This window comes from Amblyomma maculatum, chromosome 5, assembly GCF_055883805.1.
Source record: "Amblyomma maculatum isolate TAMU_Amacu chromosome 5, ASM5588380v1, whole genome shotgun sequence".
NCBI classification, from domain to species: Eukaryota; Metazoa; Arthropoda; class Arachnida; order Ixodida; family Ixodidae; genus Amblyomma; species Amblyomma maculatum.
In genome coordinates, this window is record NC_139348.1 from 75,692,545 (window position 1) to 75,719,293 (window position 26,749).

Sequence of the window (26,749 nt, forward strand, 5' to 3'; positions counted from 1 at the left end):
AAGACAAAGGACAAGATAAAAGAAAACCACAGTACAAGCGCTGACTCACAACTATGCCTAAGCCCTTTACTCCAAGGCCCAGAAAAAACAAACATCAAGAAAACGAAACAATCACATGAAATAACCCCTGGGTTCACCTGCTGCACAAAAAGTAACTTAAAAAAGACACCTCTTTGCTTGAAGAAGCGAGAGAAGTCGTGCTGAAACACTTATTGTCCGTTGAAATAAAATACGATTCCTCTATCTCTCTCGTCATCTTCTCTTTGTGACGATACAAAATTCTAACCTTGTTAAACTTAGGAGTGCACTTCTTCTTCTCCTTCTTCCTTACTTCACATGTATGGCAATGTGATACCAGAAACGTTTTGTCATTCCCACTTTCCAAGTGGTTCAGATCTTCCTGTAGTCTCTTATTAATACATCGTCCTCTTTGTCCTATATAACAGGCTCCACAAGAGAGTGGAAGCCTATACTGGTACAGATGCAGGCTTATGCAGCAATTTTAATGTGATAGATTTGTGTTGTTTTGACGCTGATGGTAGGTTTTAACCCCGTTCTAACGCACTGCAATTTTAAAGGGCCGCTGCATCACTTTTCGAGAACACTACAATATTTAAGGATTCAAATGCCCATATAAGCAGCTGTCGGTAATGCTTCCAAAGTGTTTTGTGCTATAATAAAAAGTGATGACGCAATCTACGATTAAAATTCGAGCTACTCCTCACAGCACTGATGGACTCTTAGAAGCTCGGTGATGACGTCACGGAAAGTAAGATTTCTTCTTTCCGTGACCTTTGCCCACATCCTCTGGTGCCTTTTCTGATCCCACAGAACAAAGTTTCTATGCCTTCACATTTGGTCGCCTTGTTTGTACTGCCTAAAACCAAGCCTTTCTATACGGTAAACAACGGCACCATCAGTGACGTCATCACGTGCCCCCCATAATCCCTGTGCGGTCCGGAGAAGCCTGACAGCCGAAGCAGTTTTAATCGCTATTTGCGCCATTGTTTGACATTCTAGCGCGAAGATATTTCGCTTGCTTAACCTGGAAGCTGTAATCATTCGATTTCTCGATACTCCTCAAAATATACAACCGATGCAGTTTCCCTTTAAGGAATGACGCTGGGTGTACTGCGCTTTCCTCAATGTTAGATTTTGAATTAGTATAATCCCCAACCCAACCGGAAGCTATTGAAGACTTTGATGCCCGTGCGTAAGCCCTTTATGGAGGTTGGGAGAAAGAGATAATGTCGATATCTAACGGCAAGACGTAACAATGAGTCCTTTCCCGGATTTCCTTTTGTAATTTGGAGTAGTGAGATCGTTTTCTGGCTTTTCTCTTTGATATTCATTTGCATTCGCTTTTTGGTTCTTTTTGCTTTTTCTTGTTTTTCTTAGTTTGATTCGCGGTTTCTTCTGGTATAATACTTTTCATAATTAACAGTAAGAAGATTTAACAGAAAATTCCGTTACTAGCGAGTGTTTGTACATGCGCGTCTTCGGTTTCTTGTCCTGTTAGTGATGCACAGTTTCCCGTACGTGTTTTAGCTCATATTAGTCCAATTTAGGCAACTTTTATAATATCACCAATCACTAGTATAGCCGTAACCGCGTAAATATTATGTGATGTTTGAGCGTGTACAGGGGTAAGTTAAGTAAAGAAAACAATCGCTCCAAAACTCTAGGTCTGTGAAATACCCTTGGACACTGTTATCAGATCTGGAACACTGCCGGTAATATGACCTCTGGGACCAATCGCATAAATAACATCTCAGTAACAGCAACAATGCCTGTAAAACGAAGTCTTTTAAGCTTTTTTGGCGAGGCATTTACTGGTACACAGTGTCGAAGGATCTTTTAATTTCTAACAATACATTTATGTTAGAACACTGCAGTTGCAGTACGCCTGAAATCCTTAAAGGCACAAATGTCTGCGCGTAGAAAGTTTTAAAGCCCTTTACTAGCTGTTTCTCGATAATACCTTAAATGAACATGAAGTAAACATCTATTTTACAACAAACGTTTGTTGCTTGGTGGTGAGATAAAAGGTCCTAATAAAGCTTGTCGAACCGCGACCCCTTCGCACAACACACATTGCAATGTAATTGCTTAGATCACGAGGATTTCTGTTTTTTATGCTTTAACGACTTTTGCTGCCATTAATGCATCCGGATATGTGGAAGTATAAAAGTACTTGTTAAATTTGAAACCTAAGTGGGCACTAGCATCTAAACCTACTTTTCGCTATAACGCATAGCAATCACTTCCAGAGTTCATTATTTTCCAGTCACCAATTACCTGTCCACAGATATAGGTTTCCGGGAGGCTATGCCATAATATATGAAGCGGCTGTATTAAGATACTCATTTAGAAATGTCACAGCCTATTAATGACAACGAACTGCATTCCAAAAAGAAGCCAAGGGTAGCTGGAGGTGGAAGCGTTATGTTGGCCAGTGAGATAAAGAAGTTGGGCGGCGGGGGAGCTGCTCGGACAGGAAAGGCTAACAGAAGAGGGCTAGCAGATGCTATGTGTCTGTAATAGACAGGGACAGACTGCTCCTGGCAATCAGTTACAGTATGCGGACAACGTATCCGCACAAACGTGATCTTCCTTCTTTACCAAATACAGCTTTGTTACCCCTGGCCATGCTCACGTCTTGCCAGGTTTGTGCCTCTTTAGTTACAACGGCTCTTCGTCTCGCTCTCTTTATATTAGACTGATAGTCCTAGGTTTCATAGCTGTCTACTGTGAGTGCATTTTATAAGCCATTTTAAATTCCTGTAGAGAAGAAATAGTGACCCCCTACTCACGTTTTACATGTCACTGTCGAAATCCTGTCTCGCCTCCATTAGTTGCATTCCATATTTCCATTTATTTCGCCCCATCATTGGTGACTACCTTCAAGTAGTCGTAGGTTTTCTTAACCTCCTTCAGTGGTCCTCTGACTATTCGGAACTTCTAACAGGTTCCAAGAGTCTCATTTGCATATTTATTCTCCACACGTTTAATTAAGCATTTTATTTTTTCAAAGCTTTCTTCATTTTCGCACGTTGCACTTTGTCCGGCGTTGCAGTCAGCATTTCTCGAATATACGGAGAGCGGATGTATTGATAACGGAGCGCCTCTAGTGGTTTAAAGAGACAACGGAAATTGGCAACATAGTGTAAGGTGTGAGCGTGAGAAGTGACGGGGTTCCATTGGGCCTACGGAGGATAGGATGACCTGAAGGAATATTTAACCGAACGGTGGCTGTTGCACTACAACTGGTTTTTGAAACAGTACAGAGGCTGAGAATATTGTTACGTGGTGACAAGCAAAGAGAAGGTTTTTTTCTATTGCAGCGCTCGTATTCATCCAGCCAGTCGTCAACGTCTTGATTGTCTTCGCCATTAAAGAAGGGAGGGTGGCGGATCTTTGTGAGTACGACGGGCTTAGCCGATTTTGCTGCGATGGCAGGGGCTGCCTCGGGGGTCATAGAGATCGTTATTGGCATCGTTGTGAACCCAGGTAGGTAGAGGCCACTGCGCAAATCCTGCTTTTCGCAATAAAAATGCGCTATTCTGTGAGCACGGGGATCTTGATTCACCTCCACTAAGATGATACGTGGCAAGGAACACAACTGCTGAAGACACGTGAATGTCCCGTCAAGCACCAACCTTCTCGTAACATTAACTATTGCTATCATTTCTTCATCTTCTTCTGTGTCACTGTTGCTGATCGTTGCCTTCTTTAGCTTCCGCGAGGCAGGGCATATATGCCACAATATATATCGGCCTACTGCGCTCTGGGTAACTCCGCTGTCTAAATAACTAAATTATGAAGAGACTCCATATCTCTCCTATATGTCTAATAGGTACTATAAATCTTAGAGAACGCGAAATTTTTCTAGTAGGTAAAAATTCTTATATCTGCAAGTTTCCTCTGCTATAATTTTATTAATATCAGCATGCTTCACGATGTTTTGAAAAAATGAATTTACTAGTAACAAAAGAAACTTATGGTTTCCAATAGCCCAATATGAAGCTTTCTCTTTGCTTCTTTCTTAAAGCATCCGTCACACTCGTTCTTCCTATGCGCCCATACACGCAAGAGCGGAGTGGGTGTTTTGCTGTGATATGCTGACAATATTTCAGTACGCTAAAATTCGATGTTTGTGAACGTATCGAAACATAAATGTGTCTTACCCTGTTATCAATGCTTGATGGGCGTGGCCAAGGCAATACCACATCTGACAAGGGTCACTGGTTCTAACCATAACGCCATTTGAAACCGTTACGCCATTAAGGGTGCAATTGCCTGCGTAAAAAAGAGCAATTACTTTAATGGCGGGCTATAAAACCAATGATTTCGGGCACTTATTGAACTAAAAATTCAATATATTTCATATCGGGAACTTGTAAATTATTCCAAGCAGGCAGGATGAGGGGTTATCTACGTTAGAAAATGGCAAGCAGAAGAAAACACGTTTTCCCCTTTGAAGCTCAGCTTGAGGCAAAGCGAGGTACCGTGAGAACACATCTTAATGCAGAGCACTGCGTTTGGTTCTGCCTTTTATATTGCTCATCCAGCTTTCAAAGAGCTTATAAAGTGACTTACTCATTTATATATGTTCAGAAGCCAAAACATATCTTATACACATAACATCGTTTGAGTTGGACGATTGATCGAACACACATTCACATCTACCACGCATAACAAAAACATTCGTCATGTCTTAAATATACCTGAAGCCATAAATAGCGTGCTGTTTGTCATTGGTTCGCTTGGCGTTTTAACTTTAAAAAACTTGCAGGAGGCACTACAAGGGCAGGCAATGAGCATGGCTTCTGTGTTTCCGGTTCGCCACTTCCGGTTCGCAACAGCCGATCGAAATCATCGAGTGAAAACACTGAGTACAAAAATCGTTTCGTGGGCTCATTTCATTTTAATTTACAGACATTTTTCGTTTTGACTGACCGCGTCGCCTCCGCCCTTACGTCTAACGACGATGACGACGCCCGGCCTTGCGGACTTGAACCTTCGAGGACAAGGGCAACGTTCATGCACAAATACGTAGGGACGGCACAAGAGCAAAAGTGTTGATCTTGGCCCCAACTCTAGTGCAGAAAATTTGGCCATCTTTCAGAAAATATAGTCAATATACTGCTTACAACTGCTATGCAGTACCGTGACAAAAAACCAGATTGCGGTGCAAGATGTACCCAACCGGACTCCGGATGGTCGGTGGGAAACATAAAAGCACCCGTGAAGCAAGGCCAAGGTATTCAAGAAGTGGAAGCCGCGCCCAATGCCCAAACCTGCTCGTGAAGAATACGTTATAGTCATCAAGCGCAAAGAATGTGATTTTGGTTAGGAGTCATTCACGGAAACCAGGTAATAAAGCAATGTGTTGTGACGGCACCGATCGTTTTCGGTGTACATGGTGCCGAACGGGGTCTCGGCATCTAAGTTCTGCCCTCGCGACAGCAAAACATCATAATGGTACATACCCCTGACACAGAAGCGGCCTTCCATCTCATCATGGACTTCACTCTAGACAACACGGCGGTAACACCTACCATGGCGTGTTCATGGTCAGCAACACGGCCACGAAGCAAACTTTTCAGCATCGAGTGTGTTGGCCCACTGGTGCCATAATGGCAATCCACAAAATAAAAATAGCGAAGAAGACACGCGTCACATGCACAGTAGAATAAGAGTAACGAGAACACGCAATATGACCAGCATGATCATCTCGCTGCAAAGTATTTTAAATCTTTCGAGTCTCTGGCCAATGGGGGCCATCAGGTATAGTGCGGATGAACGTCCCAATCTGCTGGAGGACAAATGCGGACTCTGCGGACTCCAAGCGCCGCTAGTGGAAGGGGTGCAGGCTTCTAATAATAATAATATTAATAATAATATTTGCTTCACTGGAAGGGAAAAGCGCAGTATCTCTCTCACTTGTGTCTGTGGACACCTGGACCGCGCCGTAAGGGAAGGAAGCAAAGTGTGAGGTAAAGGGGAAAGGGAGAAAGAGAAGCCGTAGTGGAGGGCTACGGAGTAATTTCGATCACCTAGGGATCGTTAACGTACGGTGACATCGCACAGCACACGGACGCCTCTTCGTTTCACCTCCATCGAAAGTGCAGGCTTCTCACAACGCTGTTTCTCGGCGTTTTGTCTGCGGTGGTGTCAATTCCCCAAATTTTGCGACTGTGCGTCAAAATGTTAGGGCGAAAGCCTTTAATGCCTCATACTGTCGTTAGCAAATGTGTCCGCGTTTTGGGTACATGCCTTATATGAGTATATCCCAATCACCATTGTATCAATACTTAATCAATAGCAATCGCATGATATTGCCACAATATTTAAAAAAATTTCACGAGAAGTTCATGATAATTGAACACAAATAATGAAAAAGTTAAACAGATGCCCTTATGAACTCATGCATTTCGACATCATCGTAACTATCACTAACCGTACTTACCAATTTAGGGCTGTTCAACTAACGCTAACCAAGCATTAACTAGTACTCAGAAAGTGCTATTCATGGTTAACTTTTCGAGACGTCCATAGCCGTTTTGTAGCAGAATGCGGCACTAAGGCTTTCGCCTTTCACCACTTTAGTCGCCAAAGTGTCTCGTAATTTTCTGCATGCTTATCGTGGTCCCCCGAGTGGAAAGTTGGTAGGAAAAAGAACACAGTGCTCAAGGAGAAAAGCCGCATCCTTGATTCCCGGCAAACTGCCGGCCCAGAAATTCTCCAATATCTAGCACCTAACGCCACCTACCGGAGGTGCTAAGCGACTGTCGAAGATGCCGCTACAACATGGCCGACTGCAGAATGCTTGCAGGATTCCGCGCACAAAAAGAAAGCACAGGAACAAGAAGGACGACCTGCCGAAGAGATGAACATTTTTTATTTCAAGACCGAGGCGGAGTGGCAGTTAAGATATGCCCTAATACGCCACTTGATCAAGTAAATCATAATTAAGATTCTTCAAACACCAAGCGATATATGGCGTGAATGTAGAGCACATTAAAACGAGGGCAGAACACACGTGTGTAAAGAAAGGAAACACTATAAGAATAAGGCACAGAATAACATATATTCATAAAAGTAGGATGGAAAGTTGGGCGAGTTTGTACATTTGCATAGTGGGTGGAACAGCGCGAAGACACGAAGCGCACAAGAAGAGAAGTACTGCAGACGAGCGCTGACTCGCAACTTACTTTTTGTTTTATTTTTATTATTTATTAACTTTTAGTATTTTTGTTTTATAAAATTACCCGCTTTCTTTAATAAAAAAGTTATTTGCGAGTCAGCGCTTCTCTGTTGTGCTTGTCTTCTTATGTGCTTCGTGTCTACGCGCTGTACCACCCACTATGCAAATATATTCATAGACACGAAATCAAGTCTGCTGCTAATTTTGCAAACCTTAATGTGTATAGAATGGAGGTCAACGAAAACAAATACAACAAACATAAAGCCGCAAGGAAAGGAGACAAAAATGACATACATGTTGCAATGCGCAATTTGAAATAAACAAGATGAGCAATATAGGAGGCACCTGCTATCATACCAAACGTAAAAAGTAAAATCTTTGAAGTGAAATTGCTAAAACCAATGAAGCCGACAACAAAATAAGAAAGGAAAAGACAAATAGGTAAAGTAAGATTGCTAACATGTCAATAATCGTGATGAAAACCATGTCGAACTATACAGAAGCTGACACAGCGAAATAAAACAGCAATGAAGTTAAAAACCTTAAAGTAAAAACTAGACGGAAGAAAAACTCTGTTACTAAACTTTAAAACTTCATGTTAGAAAGGCTGTCTTATTCCGTCAGAGAAACTTAAGACTCGCGGATGCACTAATCCTTCAAACTGAATATTTTTGCAGCGTGGGCTGTCTGATGTGTCGGCTTATTGCTATCTGCTATCCCACTGTGATTCTATTTGACTTCAAAAAAGCAACCTGCTTCCAATACTGCATAGCAGCGGCAGTGAATGCCGGGATGATGCGTCCTATGATTCACATTGTTACCAGGTTCTTTCAACCTCTCGGTTAATAACACACTCATTTACGCACTTAGCTGCATGACACAGGAATTGAACAAAGTCTGACTCCCAACGTTCAACAAATGCCTGCAGGTTGCGAGCGGTGCAGGTCACCCTACCTTAGTCCGTTTCGTTCACGCTGTTGCACATAGGAGATGACCAGTAAGGAGCGCTGAAAGCAAACTCGATGCCTACTTTTTATCATTTTGTCTAAGCGTTTGGATGATCATATGCCTGTAGGGCATGAGAATCAGCGTTTCCAGAATTATGACCTTCTCTTGCCAGCATATACGAGTGAAGCTTAGTTTCGCTGATAAAAGCTGAAAGATTAGTGGAGTAGACTGCCTTTTCCAGTCTCTGCAAAACTAAACGGTGTTCTAATCTGAGAATTCGGGACTTTTCAAGAGCCTTTTGAGCGCAGCTTGAACTGTATTTTTGCAAGCTTCGAATCCTTCGACTCATACGGAATATTTTGAGTATTGCCTTTTGGTATATCTCATCAGCAGATATCGCCTATCTAGAATTCAATAAACAAAGCAAGGAATACTGAAAAGATTTCTTCTGAACATTTATGAACTAATCAATAAGATGGCAGTAACTAATTAAAACCCCCTAAAGAATCTACGACTTCCTAATCAAATGCATCCTGATTACAATATTACAACTCAAAAGTGCAAGGAAACCATCAATATTTCTGATGAATTTTAATGTGGAAGCCTTTATTGGTCATACGTTCGGCATTATAGTTTAACCGGTCACGCAAATAGCTTTCAATATAATGACGTGAAACCAGAAACCAAAACAAAAGGCATCAGAAAAACGAAAATTTTGTCCCAACCGGGCATTGAACCTCCATCCTAGTATCCTCACCCGTGTGCTTTAACGAAATGCGCCATGGCCCCGATCGTCACAAGAAAATCGTAATTCTTTTCTACCGTGAGAATGATAAGTCACAATAAAAAATCCCGTCTCCACCGGGAATCGCACTCCCATCCTTTGTATACTCAGCCAAGCACTTTAACCAACTGCATCACGCCCGGCATTGTGAAATACGCATGATTCTCGTCGTCTACAGTTAGGACGATAGCAGCAATAAAAACGACATTGCAATTTGTGAAAATGGCAAAGATAAAATTAGCATGGTAATGACGGCGCAACTAGTTGCTAGTAAAATTAGAGGAAATGTGATCCGCCGTGCTCACCAGCAGCGCTCAGAGATTCACATTTCTGCAATGTTGATTCCGCAGTGCCCTCAAATTGTTTCCATCTTCATTCGTTCCTGATGATTGTTAACAGTATCTGTTTAGTTCCGCTAGGTCATCATCAACAGGACCATACACCCTGCAGGCAAAGGCATTTACCACATTTCCGCAATTAACGGGGTATTGTGTTAGCTGAATCCAACTAGCCAATGTGAACTTAATCTCATCCGCACACCTACCTTTCTGCCACCCCCTGCTACGCGTTCTTTGCCTTGGTGTCCAGTTTGTTGCCCTATGCGACAAATGGTTATCCTTTCTTCGTGCTACATGTCCTGCCCATGCGCATTTCTTCTTGATTTCCACTAGAATGTCAGTAACTTGAGTTATTTCTCTGACCCACTCTGCACGGTAGCTATCTCTAATGTTGCCCCTACCATTTTTCGTTTCATAGCCCTGTGAGTAATCCTCAAATTAGGTAGAACTCTCTTGGTTAGCCTCCACGTTTCCGCCCCATAGGTAAGTACAGGCAAGATGCATCTGTTTTATACTTTCCTCTTGAGCGATACCGGTTTTCTGCTAGTCATGATCTGCGAGAACTTGCCAAATGTGCACCATCCCAATCTTATTCTTCTTGTTATTTCCTTTTCATGGTCCGGGTCTCCGGTTACTACTTGTCCCAAGTAGACATATTCGACTACTACTTCCAGTAATTAGCTACCTAACTTAAACTGCTGTTCCTTCCCGAGGCTGTTGAACAGAACCTCAATCTTCTGCAAACTGATTTTCAGGCCTACCTTTCTACGTTTCCTGTCTAGGTCACCAATCATTATTTGCAGTTCATTTCCTGAGTTACTCAGCAAGGCAATGTCATCATCAAATCACAGATTACTGAGGTATTCTCCACCTACCCTTGTCCCTAACTGTTCCCATTCCAAGTCTCTGAATACTTCCTCTAAGCAAGCTGTGAATAGTACTAGGGAGATTGTGTCTCCTTGCCTAACACCTTTCTTTATGGGAATTATTTTACCTTCTTTATGCAGAACTATGGTTGCTGGGCAGCCACTATATATATCTTCCAGCACTAACAGGTACAGCTCGTCTACCCCGTGATTTCGCAGTACCTGCATCACCGCCGAGGTTTCTGCTGAGTCACATGCTTTTTAATAATCAATGAATGCTATGTATAAGGGCTAGTTATAATCCTCTGTGGCTCCCCTGAGAGACCTTCGGATATCGTCTCTTCGCACCACATGCCCTGCACATGTCCATTTCTTCTTGATTTCTACGAGAACAGCATTGCTCGAGTTATTTATCTGAGCCACCCTGCATCCTTCCTGTTTCTTGATGTTACATATACCATTTTCCGTTCCATAGCTCTCTGCGCTGCCCCTGACTTAAGTAGAACCATATTAGTTAGCCTCCACATTTTAGATTCATAGGCCGAATCTGTTACACACTTTCCGCTCGCGCTATAAATAGCAGTAATCTGCTACTTATATTTTGCGAGTAATATCTACTTTTGTCCATTCCAATCTTATTCTCTTTGTTATTTCCCTTTCTTGGTTCAGATCTGCGGTTACTACCTGTTATGAGTAGACGTATTCGCATATAACTTTTATTGTTCTTCTACCTATTGTAAACTGCTGTCCTTCCCTGAGGTGGTTGACCATACCCTAGTCTTTCTCATAATAATTTCGGCCCGCGGTTCTGCTTCTGATGTCTAGGTCACTAAGATTTCTGTGTATTCTATCCTCTCAGTACCTTAGCAAAGAATATCATGAGTAAATCACGGATTTCGGAGGTATTCTTCCTCTACCCCTATGCCCAACTGCTCCCATTTCTACTCTGTGAATATTGCCTCTAAGCTTCTAAGCAAGCCGTGCATAGTGCTTTGGAAGAATGATTTTCTTACCGAATGCCGTTCCTTATGCGAAATTTATCATTTTATTTACGTAACGTTATGGCTGCTGCGCGGCCACCGTAATATCTCTCAGGTAAGCAAGTTGCTTAACACTTGGCTGCAGCATATCCACTGACATATGTCCTGCCTCTGCAAAACGACATTTATTCCATGCAGCATAACCCCGCCGGGGTGGTGCAGTGGTAAGACGCCCGACTACTGTCCGGAGTTCCCGGGTTCGAACCCGACCGCGGCGGCTGCGTTTCGATAGAGGCGAAACGAAGTGGCGTCCGTGTGCTGTGCGATGTCAGCGCACGTTAAAGATCCCCAGGTGGTCGAAATTGTTCCGTAGCCATCCACTACGGCTCCCCTTTCTGTCTTTCCACCTTCACTCCCACCTTAATCCCTTCCCTTACGGCGCGGTTCAGGTGTGACAGATACTGCGCCTTTCCTTTCCTGTAAACCAATTATTATTATTATTATTATTATTATTATTATTATTATTATTATTATTATTATTATTATTATTATTATTATTATTATTATTATTCCACGCAGCATATGTTGATTTCACGTAGGCTGATTACAGATTCACGATAACTTCAACCGCGATATCACATTTGCTTCGGAAAACAACGCTGCCAAATATGTTTATCCTACTCTTCGCACTTTTGAGTAGGTCGTCGTGAGGAATGATAGGCCATTTACATCTACCGAAAAACATAAAAACGGCTTGGTCTGCTGCAGGTTCATAAACGAAACACCATGACTCTCATTTTGTACGAAGAAAGGATATTGCAAAGGCAGTTTCTTGAGATGTTCAAGAATGGTTCCTATACGTTTTTGCCACGCTCCCATTAGCCATGTTATAAGAGAGAGCACCCAGGCTTGTGCTCTTTGCCATGAAGAAAATCTGATGATTCAAATTTTGGCTTCCTGTGAGAAAATTGGTAAAAGTTACTTTCAAACATATTCTTAACTATTTCTCGGCCTGCAACCTACCAGTCCGCCTCGTTTTGGAAAAAAAGGTATTTCGCTCTGAATATCATCCTGTCATCCTTCTCGCTCTTATGCTTAAGTTTTCTACGCTAAGCCCTGCAAGCACGGTGACACCTCAACCTGGTTATAAACCAATATTGATTGGAAAAGCGAGAATAGCATAGTATAAAAAACGTTTTTAAATATAATGTCAACTCTTAGCAGGCCGGTCTTCCCCTCCCGTCATTATCATACGAACGTAAAGCCCCTCAATAAACTTAAAGTAGCGCCATATCCTCTCTCCTCCTCAGGCGGCGCCGCTCCTCTTCTCGCATTTCGACCGTGGCTCCGCCTGCGGGGTGCGCGACTAGCGCGCGCTTTCCGGAGCAGGCGGCGGTCACGGCCGTCACGATCAGCGCGCGCGCCGGTAAAAGCGCTGGCGACGGGTCCCACCAGAGCATTTCAGCTTGCATTTTGTCGCAATGTGTTCAGGTTCAAATATTACTCCCTGCTGAAACATAATTACCGAATGTTGACAGGGATTTTCCGCCAAAATAGATTCAGCTGTGAGTGTCTTACACCACATGTACGCGATTTGGCGTTTATTCAAGTCGCCGTCATCTCAGTGTGTCCGTAGTTCATTACCCCTGGCCAAACTCAGCGGCATGCTTTAAAAAATTTGTAACTAGGTGGCGGTCAGGAACAATTTAGCAACAGTCTGTGTATGGTTTCTTTGCAGCGTTGACTGGTTTGCGAGCTGCCGGTAAACTTGAGAAGTGTGGCAGCAGTTGTCTTCCATGCATTTTCAACATTAGCTGCAGATCAGAATTAACTAGGCGGCGAAAGCTGCAGTCTGTCTGGTGTCTTTGCACCTTTGACTGACTGGTGAGCTACCGGTAAACTTAGGAAGGGTGGTAGCAGTTATTTTTTTGTAATATTTTGCGCTGAGACGGTGCCGTTTTCAGCTGTCGTGGCTTGTCACCATACGTACACGATTTCGGCGTCCGTTTAATTCGCCTTCACCTCCTTGAGTCCATCAGCCGTTGATAAAAGTGTGCAACATGCTTGAAAAAAAGCTCCGGTCTGTGTGGTTTTCTTTTAAATTTATAGCACTTCGCGCCATACACCGTTCATTAAGACATGCTCTATTTTCCGCACGTTATACTTTGCACATAAAAATTAGATTTAATAGTTATGCCAATTTGATTTGGTTTTTCGATTGCAGGACTTCCTCCTTTGGCTCTTCCTAATCAAAGCTTTCATGTGCTTACATAATTTACGGTATTCTCTCTAGCTATCCTAGAGATTACTTTTAATGCAATCTCAGTAATGATATTAATAATGATAACAATGGGGTCGTCTCAGTGAAAGCTACTTATCTATTCTGTTGCGAGATCCTGATTTATTTTACCTCCCTCTGACTGTTAATTCTTTGATGGACTTCTTTTTTTACTACTCTGTTCTGTTCCCGCTTCATATTGACATTAATGTGAGACTTTACTATCCTGTGATATGTTCCGCTGCATTCGTTTAAGATTACCTAAACTGCCTGCAGGAATGCAAGGTTTAGAACGCTGCACACAAAACAATTTCAGATCTAATATCTCAGGTAGGGCTTTTCAATGTCCAGTTATGTATTTTCCTGTGCTTAGGAATGTATTCAGGATTAGTGAATTATTGCGCTTTGTGAAATGAAATGATACACCTCCCCTGTAAGTCGACCCAATGCCCCCGACTCCAGCTAGCTTTCGCCTATCTTGACAAATAACTCGCGCATCTGTATAGTATACTGCGTTGTTGCTTTCTATGTTACTGATCTTACATCTTTGTTAAGGCTTTCGACTAACTTGCGACAATGACTACATATTGTCGCGTAAACAGCGACCTTTACAGTTGCGTCCGAGGTCCAAGGCGTGGCAAAGGTTCTACGAACAGCGTCAGAGTTCAGGCTCGAGGTTAGCACACTTCTTCCTCTCACACTTCTGCGCTTCTTTGTCGTCAACGCATGCTACATTAGCCCCCCCCCCCCCCCCCCCGTGCGAAAAGCATCGTCCCGATGCTATATTGAAAGAGGGACAGAGTAAAAGGGGCCGCTATATGGCATGAAAAGGCTTCAAGCGGACCACGTGGACCACTTCAGAACGCTTGGGACGCCGGTGTTCTGGTTCCTCGTGCGGAACGACTTCATAGTCCAGTTCACTGACGCGTCGAAGAACGCGGTAGGGGCCGAAATAACGGCGCAAGAGTTTTTCGCTAAGTCCGCGTCGTCGAATGGGGTACCAAACCCAGACAAGGTCACCTGGCAGATAGTCTGCAGTCCGCGCCGCAGGTTGTAGCGTTGTGCATCTCGGCCTTGCTGCTGCTGTATTCGCACCCGTGCAAGTTGACGGGCCTCTTCGGCACGCTGTAGAAAAGAGGCGACATCATCATTTGGACCTTCGTCTATGTGGGGCAGCATGGCGTCGAGCGTGGTCGTCACTTGTCGGCCGTAAACTAGGCTGAATGGAGTCATGTTGGTAGTTTCCTGAACGGCGGTATTGTATGCAAATGTTACATACGGCAATACTTCGTCCCATGTCTTGTGATGGACGTCCACATACATTGACAACATATCGGCAATGGTCTTGCTCAAACGTTCTGTCAGGCCGTTTGTTTGCGGGTGGTATGCAGTCGTGCGACGATGATTGCTGCGACTAAGAACAAGGATATGCTGGATGAGCTCTGCAGAAAATGCAGCTCCTCTGTCAGTAATGAGTACTTCTGGTGCGCCATGTCTCAGGACAATTTGAAGAATGAAAAATTTCGCAACTTCAAAAGCGGTAGCACAAGGAAGAGCAGCGGTTTCTGCGTAGCGAGTCAGGTAGTCAGTAGCTACTATAATACACCTGTTCCCACAGGTGGAAGTAGGGAACGGTCCGAGCAAGTCCATCCCTATAAGCTGGAATGGTCTGGACGGTGGCGTAATGGGCTTTAAAAGACCGGCTGGCCTCAGAGGCGGAACCTTTCGACGTTGGCAGTCACGGCAACTTCGAACATAATGCGTTACATCGCTTGGCAAACGAGGCCAGTAATACCGTTCTTTAATTCTGGATATCGTCCGAGTGACTCCCAGGTGGCCGGATGTGGGTTCGTCGTGGCAGGCTTGAAAAATCTCATCCCTTAAGCTTGCTGGTACAACGAGGAGGTATTGGCGACTGTTGGCTGTAAAATTCTTCTTGACGAGAACGCCATCACGGAGACACAGAGAAGACAAAGTACGACGGAAAGGGCTAGGGACCATGCTGCCGGCACCTTGAAGAAAGTCGATTACCTGGCGAAGTTCGGGATCATTCCGTTGGGCATCGGCAAAATTGTCTGAACTAATTGCACTCAGAAATGCGTCGTCGTCACCTGACGCGTCCGAAGCTGGTTGTACAGGAGCACGAGACAGGCAATCAGCGTCTAAATGCTTACGACCTGACTTGTAGGTTACAGTGATGTCGTATTCTTGAAGTTGTAGGCTCCACCTGGCGAGACGTGCAGAAGGATTTTTAAGGCTTGTCAGCCAACAAAGCGCGTGATGGTCGGTCACCACTTTGAAGGGTCTGCCGTACAGGTATGGTCGAAACTTCGAAATAGACCACACAATGGCCAGGCATTCCTTTTCAGTGGCAGAGTAGTTTGTCTCAGCCCTAGACAAAGCCCGACTAGCGTAGGCGATCACACGTTGTTCACTGTTCCGTATCTGTACTAGGACAGCGCCCAAACCGACATTGCTTGCATCCGTGTGGAGTTCGGTGTCTGCGGTTTCATCGAAATGTGCTAGAACTGGAGGTGACTGCAGGCGACGTTGAAGCTCCTGAAATGCGTCCATTTGCTGGTCGCCCCATGTGAACGGCATATCAGCCTTAGTAAGAAGTGTAAGGGGGGCGGCTATTTTAGAAAAGTTTTTCACGAAACGTCGATAATATGCACATAGTCCAAGAAAGCCTCGCACCTCTTTCTGGTCCCGCGGCGTCGGAAAATTGGCGATGGCAACTGTTTTTTCAGGATGCGGCAGAACTCCCGCTTGGTTCACGACATGGCCCAAAAACTTCAGCTCTTCATAAGCAAAATGGCATTTTTCGGCTTTCAGAGTGAGGCCCGACGTTTGGATGGCGTCTAGTACTGCGTCTAGGCGACGGAGGTGCTCCTCGAAATTCGGGGCAAACACAATTACGTCGTCCAAGTATACAAGACATGTCGTCCACTTCAGATCTCCAAGAACGCTGTCCATGAGTCTCTGAAAGGTTGCGGGCGCGGAGCAAAGGCCGAAGGGCATGACTTGGAATTCGTATAGCCCGTCAGGTGTAATGAAAGCAGTCTTTTCGCGGTCCCTTTCATCGACCTCTATCTGCCAGTATCCAGACTTGAGATCCATGGAGGAGAAGTATCTTGTGTTGCACAGACGATCTAAGGCGTCATCTATTCTGGGCAAAGGGTAAACATCTTTTTTCGTAACGTTGTTCAGTCGGCGATAGTCTACGCAGAACCGAAGTGTGCCATCTTTTTTCTTCACAAGTACCACAGGTGCAGCCCAGGGGCTGCGGGAAGGGCGAATGACATCGTTATCGAGCATTTCCTTCACTTGGTCTCGGATGGCAGTACGTTCTTTAGGGGAAACTCGATAAGGCGACTGGCGGAGTGGTCGAACAGTTTCGTCTGTAATGACGCGGTGCTTTGCAAGGTGGGTTCGACCGACGCGTGATGATTTGGCAAATGCATTAGAGTAGCGACGGAGGAGGTGCCGTAGTTTCTCTCGATACTTTCGAGGTAAGGCCGGGTTTATATCGTACAGAGGTTCAGTGTTGTCGGAGGGTTCTGTTGCTGAAGCGCTGGTGAAATTGCATTCATAACTAGTGTCAGTTATGGCGTCGAGATATGCGACAGTTGTCCCTCTGTTCAGATGTTGATGTTCATTGCTGAAGTTCGTGAGAAGAACATCAACTTTGCCATTTTCAACAAAAACAACTGCCCTGGCAACGGCGATGCCTCTTTCAATAAGCAGTTTCTGTTTTGTCTCGACGACGCCTTCTGTATCTTGGATTGGGAGGGAACCCACGGAGACCATAATGCTTGAACGTGGGGGCACACTAACATGGTCATCAATAATGTGGAATGCAGCGGGGAGCAGGCTGTTGGATTCGATAGCATTCTCAACTGAAAATGCTCACGGACTTATTCTGCAGATCGATAATGGCGCCATTTTCGGTTAAAAAGTCCATACCGAGGATGACGTCACGGGAACACTGAGCCAATACGATGAACGTCGCCAGAAAAGTTTGCCCTTGTACAGTGATCCTCGACGTGCACACTCCCGTGGGCATAATAAATGTCCGCCAGCTGTGCGTATTTGCGGGCCACCCCATGATGTCATGACCTTTCTGAGAGCTTTGGCGAAGTGTGCACTTAGAATTGAATAATCAGCGCCAGTGTCGACTAGAGCAGTGACGTCTACGCCATCAACGGAGATCTGCAGGTCGGCAGTTTGTTGTGTCGGGCGGCGACAGCTTCGTGGGGTTCGGTCTCGACTTCGATGCTCTGAAGGAGTGGTGGGGCGACTGTCGGCGTCGTGGTTACGTTGAGGATCAGCGGAATTTCGTAGCGGCGTCGATTCTGCTGGTGGCCGTATGTAACGAACTGTAGTTTGCAGTGAAGAACTGTCGTGGGTCTGTGGAGGATCTTGAAATTTTCGCACTGTAGCAGCCGCACCTCCAGAGGCTGCTGCATCTAGTTTCTCCTATGGGGACTTTGGAGTTGCTCCTGGCGTCCAGGAGAGCTGTAACGGCGAGGCGACGGCGATCGGAGGCGGCTTGGGCCTGTGTTGGAACGCGAAATGTATTCTGCGATTTCGCGTGGCTGCTGACCAGGCAACGGACGACGGGCATCAAAAGAAAACCCGCGGAGGCCGAGTTCCCTGTAGGGGCAGCGGCGACACAGGTGTCCAGCTTCGCCGCAATGGTAGCACAACGGTTGGTGATCGGGCGTTCGCCAGATATCGGTCCTTCGGCGGCGTACGCTCGGCCGTGAAGACACATGGGCGACCGGTGCGCGAGGCTCGTAGGATGCTGTCGAAGGCGGCAGGTAGCGGCTGGTGACCGCGGCGTAGCTCAGGGTCTGGGGCAGCGGTGTAGCTACGACGAGTTCAGGCGCGGCGACGGGTGCGGGCCCGGTGACGGGTGCGTGCACGGTGACGGGTGCGGGAACACCCAGCGCCTGTTGTACTTCCTCACGGATGATATCGGAAACTGTGGCAACCTGTGGCTGTGGAGGAATCCGCAGGTATTTGGCCACCTCTTCCCGGACTATCGCCCGGATCGTATCACGCAGCGAATCTGACGAAAACTGTACGGCTTCACCTGCACTCGCGGCGTTCATAGACACTGTAGTGCGCTGGTATTGCCGGGCGCGCATGTCAAGTGCCTTCTCGATGGTAGACGCCTCACTTATGAATTCGGCGACAGTTGTTGGTGGACTTCGCACCAGGCCTGCAAATAACTGCTCTTTAACACCTTGCATCAAAAAGCGCACTTTTTTCTCTTCCGACATGGTTGGGTCCGCGCGTCGAAAGAGTCGCTTCATCTCTTCGGCGTAGGCCGTAACAGTTTCATTCGGATGTTGTATACGGCTATTTAAAAGCAATTGCGCTTTTTCCTTGCGAAGCGTGTTGGTAAACATACGCAAGAATTCTGCCTTGAATGTATCCCACGTTCGGAGTCCGGCTTCTTGATTTTCGAACCATGTCCTCGCAGAATCCTCCAGTGCGAAGTAGACATGGCGAAGCTTCGAGTCAGCGTTCCAGGCGTTGAAGGCAGCCACCCGGTCGAACTGCTCCAGCCAGTCTTCAGCATTCTCATGTGGCAGGCCGTGGAAATGTGGTGGATCCCGCTGGTGGTTGAGCAGGACAGGAGTTGTCAATACCGGAGGATTCATAGCGCTGAGAGAAACGCTCCTTGTTGGTCTGTGGTCAGGGAGAGGACCACACTCGGGAGGCAGACCTTGCAGTCGGCGGCTGCTCTGGTGTACTGGGGTCTCCACCTTAGGGGTGCGTCCTGGGCTTGTAGGGGGCGTCCGGCTCATGAAAATCGTACCCGGCAGCTCCACCAGATGTCGCGTAAACAGCGACCTTTACAGTTGCGTCCGAGGTCCAAGGCGTGGCAAAGGTTCTACGAACAGCGTCAGAGTTCAGGCTCGAGGTTAGCACACTTCTTCCTCTCACATTTCTGCGCTTCTTTGTCGTCAACGCATGCTACAATATAGCCATATGTAGGCACAAGCTTTCGTTTATACCTATTATTAACTGAATTACGATACTAGTACTGTCTGGTTAATGGTATAATCTCATCTCAATCACCAGCTATATGCCTAATAATAAGCCCTACTCCCAGTTTTTCGCATTCCGGTAAATTCCGATACCAAAATGCATCCTATCCCTTTAGTACGTATATGACTCAATTGGCCCCCTAACCTCACAAAGCACTATTTGTCCCCTCTTGCCTGCTAGTCCTTCGAACAGCACTACTAAACTTTCTTCTCTATCCAGGGGTCTAGCGGCATGTCCAAAGCCAAAAATTCTTGATCCACTTCTCTGCGTCACAGGTGTGGCCGCCGGCACTTGCTTCTCGGCCATTGGGAATAGAGGGCCGCTGTATATGGCAGTATTCATAGGTGGTTGTGACCAATATGTACAGAACCTTGGACAAATAGTACCGGATATGTTTATCGGTACTATAGGCCGCACCTAAACCTTTCTATGTACTTCCATCGACAAGGAATCGTTTTAGCAGCCCGGTGGGTAATTGAGCGAAACCGGGATTCGAACTAGGATTCTCTCGCATGCAAGGCGGGCTATTTCTTTTCGCCACCACTGCACCCGAGAAACGAAGTTCGCTATGGGGTATACGCATGCTGAAAGTGAATGTGTTGGGCCTTAGCCAATTGTTGCACTAAGTTTTCAATTATCTCTTGGTGAAGACGCCGCAAAAGAACTTCACTGCGCAGCTTTATGAAAGATGGCCAGAACGTAACAGTTACGTTCTGCAAGTTAATTGCGCCTAATTTTTCCTAGTTCTAGTTCAGTAAACAGGACAAAGAAGAGACGTTGAAATAGCAGGAGATCTCAAATGGCAAAACTAAGATAAAACCTAACTGGTTACAAACTAAATATAGGCCCACCGCAGTACATTGATTCATTTATCTAGGTTCTAATATACAGTGTTGTTACTCAACAACCTTTGCAAACGTAACGTTTAAAGAGAATGCTTAATAACTGAAAACAACAACGTTATAAAGTATCAAAATTTTGCTCGCAATTGTAACTTACCTCCACTGATGATGAGGCCGGGTCTTGTGAAAATTTTTACATCCGCATCAAACATTACTATTAAAAGTACCAAATACACTGGCGATGTTATAATATTTGGGAGGGTCATTTTCTGACGATTTTTAAATAGTAGATATGGCAAGTAGTAAAAGAGGTATACAGACCAGCTGTATGAAAAACAAGTGCGAGCTATTAAGAACTCAGTAATGTTTCTATGAGCAAAAGCTTTATTTACAGCACACATCCACACAGGAAACAAAAGCTGAGTCAATACGACGTGTGAATTCTGCGGCGGCGCAAGACAAGCTATTTTAATTTGATGCGCCCTAATATAAGTAGGCATTTGATCCTCTGCTCGGCGGCTTTTACTCGAGAGCGTGTACACATCGTTCCGACAAAAACCGTCGCTGTACCACAAACTCTACGTGACTGTTGCCTAAAATGTTCGGACAATTTACAATCAATTTACAAACGAACTAATTTCTACGCCTAATGTCAAACTTGAACCTGCTACTTATTTTTTATCTGGTTTCACTGCATCGCTGCCCCTCCTTGAACTATATGCACTCTAAGTGAGGCGATTCACCGGCGATTATGTTAAACTAAATTGCTTACCATCACGCAAGTATGTCTCTATGCCGTAAATGACCGTGATTTCACTGCAAAAATCAGAGAGCAGTGACAAGACAAGAATTTCCATAATGTGGCCTCCACTTTGTCTTAGCATTGCTCATGCTTACAATATGGCACTATAATTTTCGAAATGCAGTGTTCAGTGTACAGCGAAAAAAAAAAAAACCTTTAGCATACAGTACATTCTAGGTAACATAAGTATCACATTGTTAAAAATTATGAATATTTAGGTGTAACCTTCATTAACAATTTCTGCTTGATTTACCACATACAGCATGTTACCTCTAATGCTACTCGCAATGAGAATTTTAAAGCGCAGTATAAGCAATGCGCCCCACACTTTCAAAGAAACACGCTTGGCAAACGTGCGGCGCATCTTAATATATAGGTTTGTAGAACTTACAACTGAATATAAAAGTGCTTATCAGCAAAAGTTCACGATTTAACAGACGGGTGGCACGAATTGTAACCGCAAACACTACAAAAAAAGCCCTTTTCAAAAAGCAGGAATCTGGGAGGCCTCCATCGCACGAGACCTATCTGCGGCTGCAGCTGTTACACAATATTTTATAGATGCAACAGGTTGCGAACCTTAAGCCTGAAACTGTTTTCAAGAGCTGCTTCAAGAATGAATCGAAAACTGCCTGATTTGGACTGTTGGCTTCTCATTTGTCTACTACGTTCCCATGAAGTAATCAGCTACTGGAGAGCAAGGGCTCTGTGCCTGAAGGATGGAAGAACAAGGTGGAAGAGCCCCGTCTTTCTTTAGAAACTACCTAGAAGTTTTTTCGTATTCCTAATTTGCTGATAAACTTCTCCCTGCCACTCTAGTAGTACAAACAACTCCAAAAAATAATAGAATTGCCTCATATAGGAAAACATTATTTTAAGCTGCGATATTTTCGAATTCATGCAGTTTCAATCTTTAAAGTTGTCATTACAGGAAGCGCGATTTTACTGCTGTGTTGTCGGCAGGTAGCAAGCCGGTTCTCCGCCTACACTGCTAGATTAGTTCTCACAATATTCCTAGCAATCATATAAGGAAAATGTTTATCTTCATATTTATATTCACTTTCCAGACTCGACAGCTGTCGAGCTCAGCAGTTTTCTAAAACATATAGAGAAACAAAATACTACTCGTTATTGCATTGCTTCGAGCGAAAAACGAAAATAATTTATTTAAGCATGAAATCAAAGTGGATAAATATAGGAGAGGCCTTCGCCCTGCCGTGGGTATAATAAGGCTGATGATGATGATGAAATCAATATGTGCTGCTTCATTCGCATATATTTACATCCGAAATACCGGGGCATGGACACTGGCTCTGTCAGATGACGAGCCACATCAGATACACTTACTGCAAGCTTGATCTTGCGCTCCATGAGCGGGAAACGAAAACTTGTAGACAAACAAGCAACTGTGCTCCTTATTATATAGACGTTTCAAAGAGTCATACTGGTTCATTGCACTTTCCACTAGCGCGAACAAATCTGGCTTATTTCTGCCAGTTGATTTTTGATATTTTGTAAAACATTAATTTCTCACACTTGTGGTATGTATCAACATAAACTTCATTTCTTTGAGTCAGTGCATCCCTGTATTTATTGTGAAATTTTCAAAATATCATAATAGATCATTCTAAGCCTTACGCGTGCTTTCTGTAATGTGTGTGTTGAGTTTGACGGGTATTTGGCGCTTTCATTAGTACGAGTATAGTAGCAGGAACATGCAGCTGAGGATTCAAGAGAAGCTTGTTCTCTTAAACGTTGACAAATGCTAAAATTAATGAAGAGTGTTGGTGAGTCTGCATCATTTATTACAACTACGACCTACTTATTGGTGTATTGCTCTAACTTCCTTACCGTTTTTGCCATAATGTTTTACTATTTTTGCTGCCCCTGATTATATACGGCACGCTTTGCCGGCAACGACTTCTACTGCTAAAAAGACGACGGCGTCGACAGCTTTTGGACGTGCTGGCTAAAAAAACTCTCGCCTCAAAGCAATCACGAAAGCTCCTTCTTTCAGTGTAAGATGGAACAGCATTCAATTCTTGCGTATTTAAGATCCCCTTGCAGTTCATCGCAAAATCTGAAGGCGCTGTTCAAGGCGCTGTTATGTTTACTCTTAAGTTAAACATTGACCACCGTCAAAATATTACCTGTTTTTAGAAAACCTTGAATTTCGACTTGCGAAGACCCATGCAGCATAACGAGTGCTATGAAGTGGGGGCTCGTGCTAGACCAACGTGGCCAGCCTTAGTGGGCTCCATATGAGATTAGTAACTCGAGCCCAGAAGCCCCCCTCCTCTTCTGCCCACATAGTCCCGGTTGATCCAAGGTTGTAAGCGTGTAGGAAGCCCAAATGCGCCTGCCCAGATAGCCGCCTGTAAGCAGCCCACGAGTATTACTAATCGGCGATGGTTCTGTACGGTAGGGGACAGGCACGTCGATGATCGTTTTAATGCTCATGTCCGTAAGCCCCCTTAACCAAGGTATAGCGTTGAAGCGTATTATATGGAATCCAGGCTGATTCGGGCTGGCCCACGTATCTTAATTATGGGCAGAACTTGGCACTTTCGCGGCTGCCCCAGTTTGATTTGCCAAGTAAGAAAATTTCAGCTATATTTCTTTACGCAGTATTATATACTGGTTACTGTGACTGGCTTTTGTTCTTTACAATATGCTGATATATGCTGAACAACTGATATGTTCGGACAAAGTTTTATTGGGCATTGCATGAGAGGTGACAAATCACCGAAACTTAGAAGTACACGGTGTAAGTTTAGCAGTTTATTTACTCATGTACAATTCAGCAGTTACGCACCAAATGAACATTCATTTAGAGGATAATAAACCCTGGACACTCTAAGGACGAATAGGCAAAGGTACGTGGGCAAAGGAGCATTGTATAATAAAGCAGTTGTGTACAAACGCATGACACAGGAGAGGTGCAGTACCTCAAATCTGGAGAAATGCAGTGTTCAGTGTACAGCGAAAAAAAAAAAAACCTTTAGCATACAGTACATTCTAGGTAACATAAGTATCACATTGTTAAAAATTATGAATATTTAGGTGTAACCTTCATTAACAATTTCTGCTTGATTTACCACATACAGCATGTTACCTCTAATGCTACTCGCAATGAGAATTTTAAAGCGCAGTATAAGCAATGCGCCCCACACTTTCAAAGAAACACGCTTGGCAAACGTGCGGCGCATCTTAATATATAGGTTTGTAGAACTTACAACTGAATATAAAAGTGCTTATCAGCAAAAGTTCACGATTTAACAGACGGGTGGCACGAATTGTAACCGCAAACACTACAAAAAAAGCCCTTTTCAAAAAGCAGGAATCTGGGAGGCCTCCATCGCACGAGACCTATCTGCGGCTGCAGCTGTTACACAATATTTTATAGATGCAACAGGTTGCGAACCTTAAGCCTGAAACTGTTTTCAAGAGCTGCTTCAAGAATGAATCGAAAACTGCCTGATTTGGACTGTTGGCTTCTCATTTGTCTACTACGTTCCCATGAAGTAATCAGCTACTGGAGAGCAAGGGCTCTGTGCCTGAAGGATGGAAGAACAAGGTGGAAGAGCCCCGTCTTTCTTTAGAAACTACCTAGAAGTTTTTTCGTATTCCTAATTTGCTGATAAACTTCTCCCTGCCACTCTAGTAGTACAAACAACTCCAAAAAATAATAGAATTGCCTCATATAGGAAAACATTATTTTAAGCTGCGATATTTTCGAATTCATGCAGTTTCAATCTTTAAAGTTGTCATTACAGGAAGCGCGATTTTACTGCTGTGTTGTCGGCAGGTAGCAAGCCGGTTCTCCGCCTACACTGCTAGATTAGTTCTCACAATATTCCTAGCAATCATATAAGGAAAATGTTTATCTTCATATTTATATTCACTTTCCAGACTCGACAGCTGTCGAGCTCAGCAGTTTTCTAAAACATATAGAGAAACAAAATACTACTCGTTATTGCATTGCTTCGAGCGAAAAACGAAAATAATTTATTTAAGCATGAAATCAAAGTGGATAAATATAGGAGAGGCCTTCGCCCTGCCGTGGGTATAATAAGGCTGATGATGATGATGAAATCAATATGTGCTGCTTCATTCGCATATATTTACATCCGAAATACCGGGGCATGGACACTGGCTCTGTCAGATGACGAGCCACATCAGATACACTTACTGCAAGCTTGATCTTGCGCTCCATGAGCGGGAAACGAAAACTTGTAGACAAACAAGCAACTGTGCTCCTTATTATATAGACGTTTCAAAGAGTCATACTGGTTCATTGCACTTTCCACTAGCGCGAACAAATCTGGCTTATTTCTGCCAGTTGATTTTTGATATTTTGTAAAACATTAATTTCTCACACTTGTGGTATGTATCAACATAAACTTCATTTCTTTGAGTCAGTGCATCCCTGTATTTATTGTGAAATTTTCAAAATATCATAATAGATCATTCTAAGCCTTACGCGTGCTTTCTGTAATGTGTGTGTTGAGTTTGACGGGTATTTGGCGCTTTCATTAGTACGAGTATAGTAGCAGGAACATGCAGCTGAGGATTCAAGAGAAGCTTGTTCTCTTAAACGTTGACAAATGCTAAAATTAATGAAGAGTGTTGGTGAGTCTGCATCATTTATTACAACTACGACCTACTTATTGGTGTATTGCTCTAACTTCCTTACCGTTTTTGCCATAATGTTTTACTATTTTTGCTGCCCCTGATTATATACGGCACGCTTTGCCGGCAACGACTTCTACTGCTAAAAAGACGACGGCGTCGACAGCTTTTGGACGTGCTGGCTAAAAAAACTCTCGCCTCAAAGCAATCACGAAAGCTCCTTCTTTCAGTGTAAGATGGAACAGCATTCAATTCTTGCGTATTTAAGATCCCCTTGCAGTTCATCGCAAAATCTGAAGGCGCTGTTCAAGGCGCTGTTATGTTTACTCTTAAGTTAAACATTGACCACCGTCAAAATATTACCTGTTTTTAGAAAACCTTGAATTTCGACTTGCGAAGACCCATGCAGCATAACGAGTGCTATGAAGTGGGGGCTCGTGCTAGACCAACGTGGCCAGCCTTAGTGGGCTCCATATGAGATTAGTAACTCGAGCCCAGAAGCCCCCCTCCTCTTCTGCCCACATAGTCCCGGTTGATCCAAGGTTGTAAGCGTGTAGGAAGCCCAAATGCGCCTGCCCAGATAGCCGCCTGTAAGCAGCCCACGAGTATTACTAATCGGCGATGGTTCTGTACGGTAGGGGACAGGCACGTCGATGATCGTTTTAATGCTCATGTCCGTAAGCCCCCTTAACCAAGGTATAGCGTTGAAGCGTATTATATGGAATCCAGGCTGATTCGGGCTGGCCCACGTATCTTAATTATGGGCAGAACTTGGCACTTTCGCGGCTGCCCCAGTTTGATTTGCCAAGTAAGAAAATTTCAGCTATATTTCTTTACGCAGTATTATATACTGGTTACTGTGACTGGCTTTTGTTCTTTACAATATGCTGATATATGCTGAACAACTGATATGTTCGGACAAAGTTTTATTGGGCATTGCATGAGAGGTGACAAATCACCGAAACTTAGAAGTACACGGTGTAAGTTTAGCAGTTTATTTACTCAT